This window comes from Nicotiana tabacum, chromosome 11, assembly GCF_000715075.1.
Source record: "Nicotiana tabacum cultivar K326 chromosome 11, ASM71507v2, whole genome shotgun sequence".
NCBI classification, from domain to species: Eukaryota; Viridiplantae; Streptophyta; class Magnoliopsida; order Solanales; family Solanaceae; genus Nicotiana; species Nicotiana tabacum.
The window spans coordinates 11,931,794-11,946,430 of NC_134090.1; positions in this window are offsets into that span (position 1 = coordinate 11,931,794).

Here is a 14,637-nt window from a genome sequence, read left to right on the forward strand (position 1 = left end):
TTCGTCGATGGTCCGTGTTTTGTTCAAACTAAAAGATTAAGGTCTAATGGACCTTAATCGAAGTGTTTCTCATCTGAGAAACACTTCGATTAAAGCCCGTTCAGCCTTAAGAAAGGTCTGTCCGAATCCGAGTTAAGGCTTTTGATTTTTCAAGATTTGAGGTGAGTTTTGATTCTCTTTGCTTATTTATGTTAGTCCATGTTCGTTTAAAAGATTTGTTCTGGTTTTGTTTTTAATCTGTGTTTTGAGTTTTATCAACTGTTCCTGTCCATCTCGCCTGAGCCTTTGTTGTTTGATTGAGTCTTTCTTCTAATTGTTCTGATAATTTGTATGTATGTATTTGTTGTGCAATTAATTGGGTTTCAAATGTGAACTGACCAACTGATTCTTCCCATGTAATTTTGCGTAGTCAGTACAATTCGAATCATGTGTTCGATACTGTTAAATGTCTGACTTTGGTCTCGATTGTACGAGTTATAACTAGTATAGTCGAGTCGACATATGTCGTCAATTAGTTTCAGATGTTTGAACAATATACAAATTGATTTGCTCCTGTTTAGCATTGTATGAATCAGTTGGGAATTGAATTTAGCTACTTATAGTTGTTAATCTGAATCAGAAGTGTAAAGGGTTTGATTTTGTTTAAGTTGCAGTCAGAATTGGAGGGCATGTGCACTTGTGCACAACATGTGCATTTGTGCACTTGTGCACAACATGTGCATAAAGGCTTTTGTTTGATTTAAAAATGTTTTGACAGCATATGCTGTCAGATACATCCTGCTGCCCACACCCTACTTTAGTTTCAGAAATAATAAACATTACAAAAGTAAGCCTGCCAAGGGAATATGATGGGGTGTTGGTTAATACTTAAATGACTAAGTGGAACTGAAAAGAGGGCAACACATGAGGGGGTTTCTGTTGGTCTAAACAAGCTGTAAAAGGGGTAATGTGAAAGCTTATAAAAGGGAGGACATACAGAGATAGGAGGGGAGAGGATACCATCGGATAATAGAGGTCAGAGAGAGCATAGATAGAGGAGAGTTGAAGTTCTGGAGATACAGACAGAATTAGAGACAGGATTGAGAGATAGAAATACATACACACATACACAAAAGGATAGACATTGAACCTTAAGAGCTGAATAGGAAAAACACAAACAGAGATAGAGAGAGGTTAAGGGATAGAAGCTATACAACCAACAATCAGAAACCTTCTTCCTCCTATTGTTATTGGGTTTTCAGTTGTTTCATTTTGTTCAAGCCAATTTTGATCCTTTGAAATCTCAGTTGTGTCTATTAGTTGAGTGCTTTCATTGGTCTACTACTATCTGGAGTTTCTGATTCTACTCCACTGGGTGTTGCTGTTATTTGGCTATTGCTTTCTATTGGCTATATTTGCATCTCTGCACTCGAGCTGGGTTCTTGCTGTATTGCTTTGTCTGCTGCTATTTCTGCCCTGCTGCTACTGATAGTGCTGTGATTGCTGCTGCATTTTGTTGTCATTATATTCTGCTGACTCCCCCTTTCCTTCAATTGTCAAATATTTCCAGGTACACAACCTCTGAAACTTTGTATTGTTGAAAGTTTGAAGTTGAAATAAAGAAAAGAACAGCTATTCATGTTATAACATTGGTGTTAAAAATAGGTCGAATGTTAGTGGGATTGTATTTTACTGCAAACTGCAAACACTTTGTATAAAACTAGCATACATTCTGCTGAGATGGACTGTTAGATAGCGCTGTTCAATAGCAATAACAATATGATAGACAGCATGTTTGATTTGGGATACGTTCAGTTCAGTATAATACTGTTTGGTTTAGTTACGACTGTATAACATAGAGTCAGGGCAAACACTTGTATGTATTTCTGCCTAGACCACTGAATCGACAAATCTGTGGTATTAGGTCTGGGATAGATGTATCCCAAACAAACTCTCATGCAGTCATATTAAAAGTCTGGCTATGAATGCCAGTTTTGCTTGTCAGTTTATTTGTTCCAATGCCGGTTTGATATCAGGTTTCGGTACAGATTCTTCGTTTCGAAATGATGTAATGATTGTTGAGAAAAACTAATAATCATTTTTGAGTTCAATTAGTAGTAATTTTTCCTAATAATACAGCCGATTTCTTTATCAATTTCAAATAGGTTAGAGTGTTAAGAATAGAACTTGGAGGTCGTTAAAACATAACTCAATATATGTTGTTAGTTTGTTTGCAATCTCACTTAGCGAATTAATAAGCATATTCACTTGTTGAAGACAAAGAATGTCGTAGCTTTCACCTCATGAACAATCAATCAGGTAATCAAACAAGTTTAGGTTCGGCAAACATAATAAGGATTCAGTCCGTATTTGTCTAAACCAGCAAAATTCGGCATCATCCTTCCCTTTAAAGATAAATGTAGTAAAAATGTAGTCCTTGTAGGGTACCCTTCTAAAATAATGAGACGAGCCTCGCCGAATCAAAAGGCAAATTGCGGGGCCCTCAATAATTGGTCATAATAAATACTTAGAATTTGGGACGGGCTGTTTAGTGAATTCCACTCCCCTCCCCGAAGACAATAACGCGTTAGATTCTTTAGGCGCGACTTAATCAAATTACATTCCTAAATTCGGGTGCGCATTTATGTGACCCAATTTCAAATCTCAATGGAGTCGAAATGTGTTAACAATTACGGGTGCATTGATTGTGACGTAGTTCGAGATACATTTTCACGACGTTGCAATTCTATAAAAATAAATGATAATAATAAAAGCGGTTGAAACTTAATAAAAGCACATAAGTCACAACATGTATTTAAATCAGATATTTAGCCATTATAACAATTTAAGCGACCGTGCTAGAACCACGGGATTCGAGGGTGTTTAACACCTTCCCTCGGGTCAACAGAATTCCTTACTTAGAATTTCTGGTTCGCAGACTTTATTTGGAAAAGTCGAAAATTTCCTCGATTTGGGATTCAAGATAAACCGGTGACTTGGGACACCAAAAGCCAAACCTTTCCCAAGTGGCGACTCTGAATTAAATAAATAATCCCATTTCGAATATTGTCACTTAAATTGGAAAAAACTCCACCCGCGCATTTCTAACCCTTCGGGGCGGGCGCGCAAAAAGGAGGTGTGACAGCTCTGGCGACTCTGCTGGGGAATTGTACACCCAGAACCACTGGTTCAGGGTTCAAGAATTCGAGATTAGAATAATTGTTATATTTGGCTTTATTATCTGATTTTTATTACATGTTTTTTGCGTAACGTGCTAAATGTTGTCTTTTACCGCTTTGATATTATCCGAACTGTATATAAACTGTGCCGAAACCTTTCTCTTCTTACTTCCGGGGAGAAGCTCGCTGGTCGGGACTCCCTATTCTGTTAATGTCAATACCTAAAATAAGAAAGAGGACGGACAAGTTACAAAGCCGGACGATCTCGCGGGTCCCCGGTACGTAGCCCCCTCCTCGACTCGAGTTGTCCGCTCGGGTGCACAGTCTAGAACAAATACCCAGGTTACGAACCTAGAATAACTTGACTTCATGCCGGATCCCTAGTAGGAACGCTTATTTGCATCATGTTGCATTTGACTTAGGGGACTCAACACAGGGGTTGGGTCCGTCTAGGACAGGCAGCCTGAAACGAAAAGACCCCCTGGTGCATCCTATTTGTGTTGTGCATTTATTTGCTTCGGTTCCGCATGTCGACCGGTTCCTAAAAAGGGGAAAATAGCAGCGTAGGGGAGATAATTACTTATTTTTGGAGAATAAAACCAATGTCCAAGTAGTGTCAAAACCTCGCCGGAATTTTTTCTAAAAAAAAAACTGTCTTTTATTGAGAGTTATTAAAAAGAAAAGCCTGCGACTGTGTCTAACTGTTACTCTAGTCTATGAAGCCTCTAATGAAGTATTAAAAATAATGACTGCCTGAAAATACTGAAGACTGTAAAGTAATGATAATGCCACGAAATAATTGGAGATTTCCAAATAGCTGGTATGAGAATCGTAGCGCTTTGAATCGTCAACCTGTAAATCATTACCTGCATTGTGAGATGCAGGCCACGGGCAAAAGAAAGGTCAGTACATTTGAATTGCACAGTTATATAAAGCAACTGAAAGAAAGAACTATAAATGCCGAAAATGATACTAAGCTGATAATTGAGAATTGATAATTTGTAACTAAAATGATAACTGTTGAACCTGAAACTAAAATGATAATTGATAACTAAACTGAACGAAGGAAGTAAGGATATGAATATTCCCTCTTCTAAATGATGATCAACATGTTTATTTGAATAAATAAACTCCGGTCTTGAGCCCAATATATATGTGCACAAACTGCGGCCTCGGGCCCAAGTATACGTATACATAACTGCGGCCTCAGACCCAAAATGCGTAAAGCATAAATTGTGGTCTCATGCCCAAAAATGCATAAAATATTAACTGCGGCCTCAGGCCCAAACATACACAAAGCATAAACTGTGACCTCGGGCCCAAACATACACAAAGCATAAAGTGCGACCTCTGGCCCAAATACAGGTGTTCAACATTCAGGTATTTAAAAACAAGAATTGAGAATCGTAGTGTAATACATGATACTGAGATACTAAACCATGTTGAGTTACTTGACACTTGAATGTTGAATAGAACTGGATTGAGACATATATTCATGAACTGATTATGAGAACTTATGCGAACTATTTATGACATGCTGGTAATCTAGATTGAGACTCATGGGAATTAAACACAAGTCTATATTGATTACGCGCTGAGCTCACAACGTTCAGAATGAATGTCATGAACGATTATGAAGCTAGAGAATAAAAGTTTTACAACTATTTAGGGAACTATGCTTAACTATATTTCTAAGGCAATTAGTAACATCGTAAAAGAAATATAGTATAGGGAGAATCGTTAACATTCCCAAACATAGATAGTACTTAGCCTCACATACCTTGACTTCCTTCTCTTTAGTGTAATACAACACTTGTCAACCCTTTCAACTTTAATCTATATCAATACAAGTCAAAGGGATTCCATGTTAGCAATAATACTCGTATTTTTGTTACTTAGACATTTCATCAAACACTTTATTGGCATAAAAGCCTCATAACCCTCATTAATGATGTTTCTATAACCAACAACATATTCTCTTGCTCCAAGATAAATTCTAAAATCTCAGATTGTTATAATCAGTATCATTCTTCATCACCCATAAGATAAACAACACCCATAACTAATAATCAACAATCAACAACCCAAACTTATAACTGTTCACGCTTTTCTATTAAACTCATCAACTCGTATCTCATGAACTAGTGTCTATAATCATTAATCCAATACTACAATCAAGTGGAGGATGAAGATATTACCTTTTTGACGTTCAATCCTCTTGAATTCTAGTTCTAGGGTTTTGTTTCTCAAAATTGATATCCCAATCGAATATCTAATAATTTGGAGGGTTTACCCATGTTAATAAGGTGTTTGAAATCAACTTAGAATCATCATTATAACTTATCTTGGGTGAGGAGGGACCTCGGAGGAGGTTAGGCAATTGAGAGCTTCCCTTTCTAGAGCAAGTTTTTGTGTTTTAGGGTATACGAGACGAAGTAGGCCTTTAAAAATGACCCCTGTGTGTGCTCATGTGCACCTAAAGGCCCAACCACGCACTTGGACGCGCAGCAGGGCAGTATCACTGCCATAAGTGCGCAACTGCGTACGGGACCATCTGGGCGCGCATACTGCGTATTGTCCAGTAAAATATACATAACTTTTTAGACAGAGATCTGTTCGGGCTCCACAATATATTGTTGGAAAGCTATTTCAAAGGACTACAACTTTTTTGTTTTATTTTTTCCAAAATGTCCTACCAATTTTCACGAAAGCCTAATGGAAGATAGAACTTCCATAAATTTAGTCGATTTTATCGGATCTTATGCACCTCACTCTCCGCCTTGATTTCAAAATAACTATTTCCACTCATACTCATCCTGATATGACTTCACATATTTAAAATATCTTATTAATACTCATTTAACATATCTTATTAATACCCATTTAACATACTCATTCGTCCTCGAATAATTATCCTGACTGTAACTATGGCTAACTCTAGACCTCAAATGGGTCTGGTGGAAACATGTGAACACTGAACTTTCACGAACACTTGCATACTAAACTGAACGAATACCTGATTAATGAACTGCTGAGATACTCAACTGAATAACTACTGAATACTGAGCTGATTGAATACTGAAAGACATGGAGATTATAATATAAGGTACGAATGAAAAGGTTAGTTACCTTCAACATTTCTCCAAAACACCCTTCAACTATCATAGCATAACACAAACCTCATAAGGCATCATAAAAGTGCATAACATGAAATATATATGTGAATACTAAACTAACATGGATATATGAATATTGAACTGGCACGAATATTTGAGTATTGAACTAACATCAATATATGAGTACTAAGCTGGCATGAATATCTGAGTATTGGACTGACATGGGTAGTTGAGTATTGAATTGACATATGTATCTGAGTACTAAACTGCCATGAGTATATGAGTACTGAAAACTTGAATGTCATAACATGACACGTGAAGTACTAGGTGTACAACCGCTAATTCTAGTGGCAACCCCAATCCATAACCTATTTGTCCGATCTTTCACAGAATTCTATATGGCCCAATATAAGGGGACTAACCTTCCCCTTCTTACCAAATCTCATAACGCCTTTCATAGGTGAAACTTTCAGAAACACCCAATCATCAACTTGGAACTCTAAGTCTCTATGACGTACGTCCGAATAGGACTTTTGGCAGCTCTGAGCCGTCTTCAAATGTTCTTGAATCAACTTGACTTTCTCCACAACTTGATAGACTAAATGTGGTCCCAACAACTCTGCTTCACCAATTTCGAACTAACCAATTGGCAACCTACACCTTCGCCCATACAGAGTCTCGCACGGTGCCATATTAATACTGGATTAATAACTGTTATTATAAGCAAACTCAATGAGAGGTATGTGATCATCCCAATTGGATCATGCTTTCAAAATGAGCGAGATAATTATGTTATGAAGTCTATATTTACCATATCCACTCATGAATATATGTAAACCCTGGTAAAACATAGAGCTTTTTACTGCTCGACTTTCACTTGCTGACAATTTGGACACTTGGCCACAAAGTCTGCGACGTTATTTTTCATGTCATTCAACAAATAAATCTCCTTGTGCATGATACATATTTGGGGAACCTGGATGGATAGAATACCTGAAATTTTTGGGCTTCATACATAATCCGCTCTTTGAGCCCATCTATGTCTGGAACGCTAGTCTGCCTTGGTACCTTAAGGTACCGTCATCTCCCCTTTGGTCAAAAGTCATCATCTTATGCTTGTGAATACCCTCTTTCAGCTGCAACAAGTAGGGATCATCATGCTATTTCTCTTTCACTTCGGCTACTAAGGAGGACCGAGTCTTGTTCTGGACAACAACTTTACCATCTTCGGAGTCCGAAAGTCGAACTCCTTGCTTGGCTAAGTGGTGAACTTCTTTCACCACAGTTCTCTTGTCTGTCTAAACTATGAGTTATACTTACCATACTTGATTATATTTTTAAGGTACTTTCTAAAAACACTTCTAGAATTGTTGTGAGCTAAGTCTTTGACCAGTACTCTAAAGATTAAAGTCTCGAGCAATGGCATATGGAACTACCCTCGTGATACATAATTGGGCATGATTTTATAATTTTTATATCACCTGCTAACCATGCGGGTTTCAAATCTCTATTTGGACTTACTGATGATTTTCACATCCCCCCCTTAGATCAAGGGTTAAGGTCTTGTACTCGCGGATCCTTTTCTTATGTTGGGATCCAAACAACTTTTCTTATCTTTTGCAATTCTTTGCACTTTACGTCAATGATGACTCATCTTCCAACTTGCTTCTTATCAATCTTTCTTACTAGGAAAAACTAAATTACTAATATCAACAGAAGTCCAATGTATTCACAACTATTAAACACAATCTTAATGATTTAACTCCGCTCATTCTATCAATCTTGGGGAAACCTCTTTTCGATAACTCTTGACATCTATTCTTCTATAGTTTGCACTCTTACTGCTAGCTGATTTTTCTTTCTTCCACTATCATTGTACTTCGGGTTTAACTTAAAATATTTGGGTTCTAACACACGTTCGGTATTTCAAACTGTCATCCATATTACTAGAGTTAACCTGGCTAAATGAATCAAACCTTACCTCTTCTAGCTCTATTGAAATTGCTAATTTACTGTATCTACTCAAAACTTACTTACTATTCTTTTAGTAACTACTTGCTAGCGTCATATTTTCTTGTTCTACTTTGAATAACTAAAATGAAGCATGGGTTATTTCTAACTTCCCTCGCCATCCGACCCTATTCTATGGTCACATACTATCCTTTTTTTTTAAAATATGTACATGGATCACACTCACATGTCTTAAATGAAATTGCAATATCTAACCCCAAACCTACTATACACTTCAAAATTATATCAGACTATGAATATTTAGAGTAAACACTTAGTCACATAACCTATGGGAGAACTATTATATCTTTTATCTCACAATAATAGTTGTTTCTTATAGTAATTTACTAACGTGGTACTTCTAGTTTTGATATGAATAAATCTGAACAACTTCAAATTATTCCCTGAAATTCACTATTGGCTACTCTTGGTTCTCGTTTCATACATCATATCTTCTAGTCATATGCATGAGTTGTACGAAAATACATCTTTGGTAATAACAAACATTTCTGAATCCTAGGTATTTTGCCCTTAGGCTCTTATCTATTCAAAACTATGGTGATCAATTTTGTGCCCGTTGCGGTTAAACTCTTAACATGTTACACCATGGGGTCTGACATCTAAACTATTATCATCCAACATGTGGCTTGATTTCCAAGAATTAAATGAAGTTGTTATGGGAGGTAAAACACATACGAATACACTACCACGCACAAACTTATTCTTCAGAGTGTACCATCATATGGTAAATCACTTCATACACCATCCGGTGAGTCTTGGGTCTTAATCTGAACCTAAAACATGCAAAAAAATTGCTATAACCATTGTTACTTACATTTTTTAGCACCCATATGCATCAATATATACTCACAAATCACCAGAATGTAGACATAGTGAAAATTGGAGATTTGGTAACTAAATAACTGAATACTAGCATACTGAATAATCATAAACCTGTTAACTGAAAGACTATATAACTGGTAACTGAGACAAACTGATAACCATAAAATATGATAACTGCTTTTGTACTTTCTGATAAGATTATACTCTAATATGTACTATTATTCATTGCATCCTTTCAAGCTTTATTTGTTACCGACCTATACTCCGTAATTATACCCTAATGGGAAATCATTCTCTCTAGAACCTTGGATTTTTCTTGCCCGTCGCTATGGCATTCAATATGTCTGGAATTCGATAGCAAAAGAAGGTTACCTATTTCTCTAAGCTTCATGGCACTATCTAGAGTATAAACAAATGAGAGAATCCTGAATGTATTGGTAGTTAACCATTTATATGCGTGGCCGGCACACACATACAAAGGAAATTCCACTGCCACGGCTTCATAAACTCCTTAGGACTCTTGAACCTAGTGCTATAATACCAACTTTTGTCACACCCCGAACCTAGGCCTAGACATAACACGACACCCGATGCCTGACTACATGTGATCGAGCGAACCAATTGACTGGATGAATCAACATGTGATATCATAACATACCGAATGCAAAAGATAAACTTACACATGTTGATATACTGAAAGTTTAAATGATATAAATCAAAGTACGGAAATACAATACAATTCCAAAACATATTTGTAGCCAATATAGCTTAACATGAAAAGCCTGTGACTCTGTCTAACTGTTACTCTAGTGTATGAAGTCTCTAATAAAGTACTGAAAATACTGACTACCTGAAAATACTGAAGACTGTAAGGTAATGATAATGCCTTGGAAGAATTGGAGATTTCCAAAAAGCTGGTACGAGAATTGTAGTGCTTTGAATCGTCAACCTATAAATCATTACCTGCATTGTGAAATGCAGGCCCCGGGTAAAAGGAAGGTTAGTACATTTGAATTGCACCGGTATGTAAAGCAACTGAAAGAAATAACTATAAATGCCGAAACTGATACTAAGCTGATAATTGATAATTGATAACTAAAATGATAATAGTTGAAACTGAATCTGAAATGATAACTGATAACTAAAATGATAATAGTTGAAACTGAATCGGAAATGATAACTGATAACTGAACTAAACAAATGAAGTAATGATATGAATACTCCCTCTTTTGAATGATGATCAACATGTTTATCTGAATAAATAAATTGCGGTCTCAGGGCCAATATATATGTGCACAAACTGGCCTCCGGCCCAAGTATACGTATACATAACTGCGGCCTCATGCCCAAAATGCATAAAACATAAACCGTGGTCTCAGGCCCAAAGATGCATAAAACATTAACTACGTCATCAATCCTAAACATACGCAAAGCATAGCTGTGACCTCGGGCCCAAATACAAGTGTTCAAAATTCAGGTATTTAAAAGAGGAACTGAAAATCGTAGTGTAGTACATGATATTGAAATATTGAACCATGCCGAGTTACTTGGTACTTGAATGTTGAATATAATTAGATTGAGACATATATTCATGAACTGATTATGAGAACTTATGCATAAACTATTTATGACATGACGGTAATCTAGACTGAGACTTATGAGAATTAAACACAAGTCTATATTGATTATGCACTGAGCTCACAACGTTCAGAAGGAAAGTCATGAACGAATTATGAAGTTAGAGAATAGAAGTTGTGCAACTATTCTGGGAACTAGGTTTAACTATATTTTCGAGGCAATTTGTAATGTCGTAAAAAAAATATAGTGTAGGGAGAATCATTAACATTCCCAAACGTATAGCGTACTTAGCCTCACATACCTAGATTTCCTGCTCTTGAGCGTAGTACAATATTCGCCAACCCTTTCAACTTTAATCTATATCAATACAAGTTAAAGGGATTATATATTAGCAATAATACTCATGTTTTTGTCACTTAGACATTTCATCAAACAGTTTATGGGCATAAGGCCCCATAACCCTCATTAATGATATTTCTATACCCAACACCTCATTCTCTTGCTCCAAGATAAATTCTAAAATCTCAAATTGTTATAATCAATACCATTCTTCATCACCCATAAGATAAACAACATCCTTAACCAGTAATCAATAATTAACAACCCAAACCTATAACCGTTCATGCTTTTCTATTAAACTCATCAACTCATATCTCATGAACTAGTGTCTATTATCATTAATCCAATACTATAATCAAGTAGAGGGTGAAGATAATACATTTTTGACGTTCAATCCTCTTGAATTCGAGTTATATGGTTTCGTCACTGATGTCCTAATCGAATATCTAATGATTTGGAGGGTTTACCCATATTAATAAGGTATTTGAAATCAACTTAGATTCATCATTATAACTTACCTTGGATGAGGAGGGACCTTGGAGGAAGTTAGGTTATTGAGAGCTTCCTTTATAGAGCAAGTTCTTGTGTTTTGGAGTGTGGAGGACGAAGTATGGGTTTAAAAATGCCCCCCGGTGCATTCCCGTACGCCCGAAAGCTCAACCGCACACCTGGATGCGCAGCAGGGCAGTAGCACTGCTACAAGTGCGCGGCCGCGTACGAGACCATCTGCTCGCGCATACTGCTCATTGTCCAGTAAAGCATACATAACGTTTGCACAGAGATCTATTAATGCTTTGCAATATGTTGTTGGAAAGCTATTTCAAAAGGCTACAACTTTCGTCTTTTGTGTTTTCCCAAATTCCTTACCTATTTTCACAAAACCCCGAGGGAAGACAGACCTTCCACAAACTTAGTCGATTTTATTAGATCTTATGTACCTCACTTTCCGCTTTGATTCCAAAACAACTATTTCTACCCATACTAATCCCGTTAGGATTTCACATGTCTAAAATATCTTATTAATACTCATTTAACATGTCCACACACCTAGTTTGAATTTACGAAGTGTTACATGCATCCGGTGGCAGCTATCTCACATCCTGCATGTCTTTAGTTCCACGTACCACTCAGTCATTCATCCAACTGTGGCTAACCAATTTTACCCCACGCAAACTATGCTTCGGTCCTAAACGACCAATAAAATAGCTAAAACTAAACTCTTAGAAAGAAAACTTAAACATGAGAAAATAATTATATTATAAAAAAAGAAATCTATATTATATTTAAAGGAGAGTAGTGAAACATGTGATTAAGCAAGTGGCAAGCTAAAATGAAGCCATTTGACAATTTTAAGACAACATAAAAAATTTGAATTATAAATGAAAACATATTTAATGGAAGTAGTAGTCCTAGATTTTATGTAAGTTGAATTTCATTCTTTAATTAATCAAAGCCTATTTTAAGACTTAAACTAAAAATAAAAATGTTCTCTTTTTAATGACCAAAGACGTACACCAAAAAAAAAAAAGGATGCAATTTTCATTAAGCAAGCCAATATACTATAACTATAGGTATCTTTAATTAAATTTGTGTATAATATAGATTTTGTGTATAATTCAGTAATGGTATGAATCCTTTTTTGAGAAAGAATCATTGTATCTTACACATTAATTTTAAGTTAAAATAATAATTCTTTATTTAGTACAAGTTTTGTATTTGACCTTATTTGTGAACAATATACATTACTATAGGTATCATATACATTACTATAGGTATATTTAATTAATTGTGTATAATTCAGTTATGGTAAATATCTTTTTTTTGAGAAAGAATTAATTAAAATTTCGTTAATTTCGTTTTGTATCTTACGCATTTATTTTAAGTTAAAATAATAATTTTTTATTTAGTACAAACTTTGTATCTAACCTTATTTGTGAACAATATACATTACTATAGGTATCATATACATTACTATACGTATTTTTAATTAAATTTTGTGTATAATTCAGTTATGGTAGGTATCCTTTTTCAAGAAAGAACTAATTAAAATTTTGTTAATTTCGTTTTGTATCTTACACATTAATTTTAAGTTGAAATAATAATTTTTATTTAGTACAAGCTTTGTATTTGACCTTATTTGTGAACAATATACATTATTATAGATATCTTTAATTAAATTTTGTGTATAATTCAATTATTGTAGGTATTCTTTTTTAAGAATTAATTAAATAAATATTTTGTATCTTACATTTATATTATATTAAAGGAAATAATATTATTAACAAGAGGAGAAATGAAAAAGACAAGAAAAATTGAAGCTTGGTGGTTAACAAAAAAATAAACAAAGGTTGAATTCAAAAAGCCCAAAGCTAAAATATGAAGATGTGTATCATTTCTTGAGCGCACTCATTCTTACACATTGATTTACACAAATCTTTTTTAAAAATTAAGATTTAAGATGCCTTAAAAATTGATTTACTATGATAGTCTTTCCTTAAAAATCTTCATTTAAGCAATTTTCATTTAGGTTTGTCTTCTCTACATTGCTTAGGGTTTAGTTTACGCACAAACTATTGCAAAATATGGCTCCAAAATATAACTATATCAGCGAAATATCAATGTCCAAAAGGAGTTAGAATTTGAAGGTTCGTGTTGTTAGATTATGGCACGTTCCAGACCGCGAGAAACCAGAAAATCCTAATTCAATTGAATTAATTATTCAAGATGAAAGGTGCATACTCTTTTAGCTGTTGTTATTTTTTCGAGTTGTGATGTATTTTCTTCAAGTTATGCGCCTTACTAACTTAACTTTCTTTCCAAGTTTCTTGTTTTAGGGAGATCGAATTCATGCAACTATTGGAAGAGTTGTTATTAAATGATTTATCATTTAATTATTGAGTATTGTTATTGTCTTATGATCTTTTGGTCTTATGTATCATTTTCTTTAGTTAATATTTTTAATTTGGTATAACTATGTTATGTGGCAGTTCATCAAAGGTGACATTTTAATTTTTTTTTCCAGCGCCTCACTCCTAAAATCTCGAAGCCAATTAAATATTTCTCTGTTTTCTTTATATATGATTTACTCTCTGTCATTATTGGTTACTACATTTGTGTATTTTATTGTCCCGTTGTTGTGATTAATCTGCCACAAGTTTTATCATATTTGAGTGATACTGACGTGTTAGAGCTTGCAGATTAGTGAGAAATGAAGAATACTAATGGATTGTACTAGCAATCACTGCTGCTAGGTGGACAACAACAGTGGCCAAAGAACCAAAAACTAGAGAATTATATATTGAGGTAGTATGCAACTTTTTACTTTAATGCAAAGTTAGATAATTTATTACAGAGAGCATAGTATAAGTTAGATGCATAGTGACATGCAACAGTGACATATGACTATGTTATCTGTAGTCCAAGTGCATGAAGCTCATCTAGATTCTGATGTTGGCGTGATGAGATCTATTGGCTTCCTAGAAGCCAAGCCATCGATGTATTTGAATATATTTTATTCTACACTTAATCAAAATATATGAAAGTGTGCAATACTTTTAGTGCTAACTAAGTTTCCTTCTAAAGATCATTCTGGC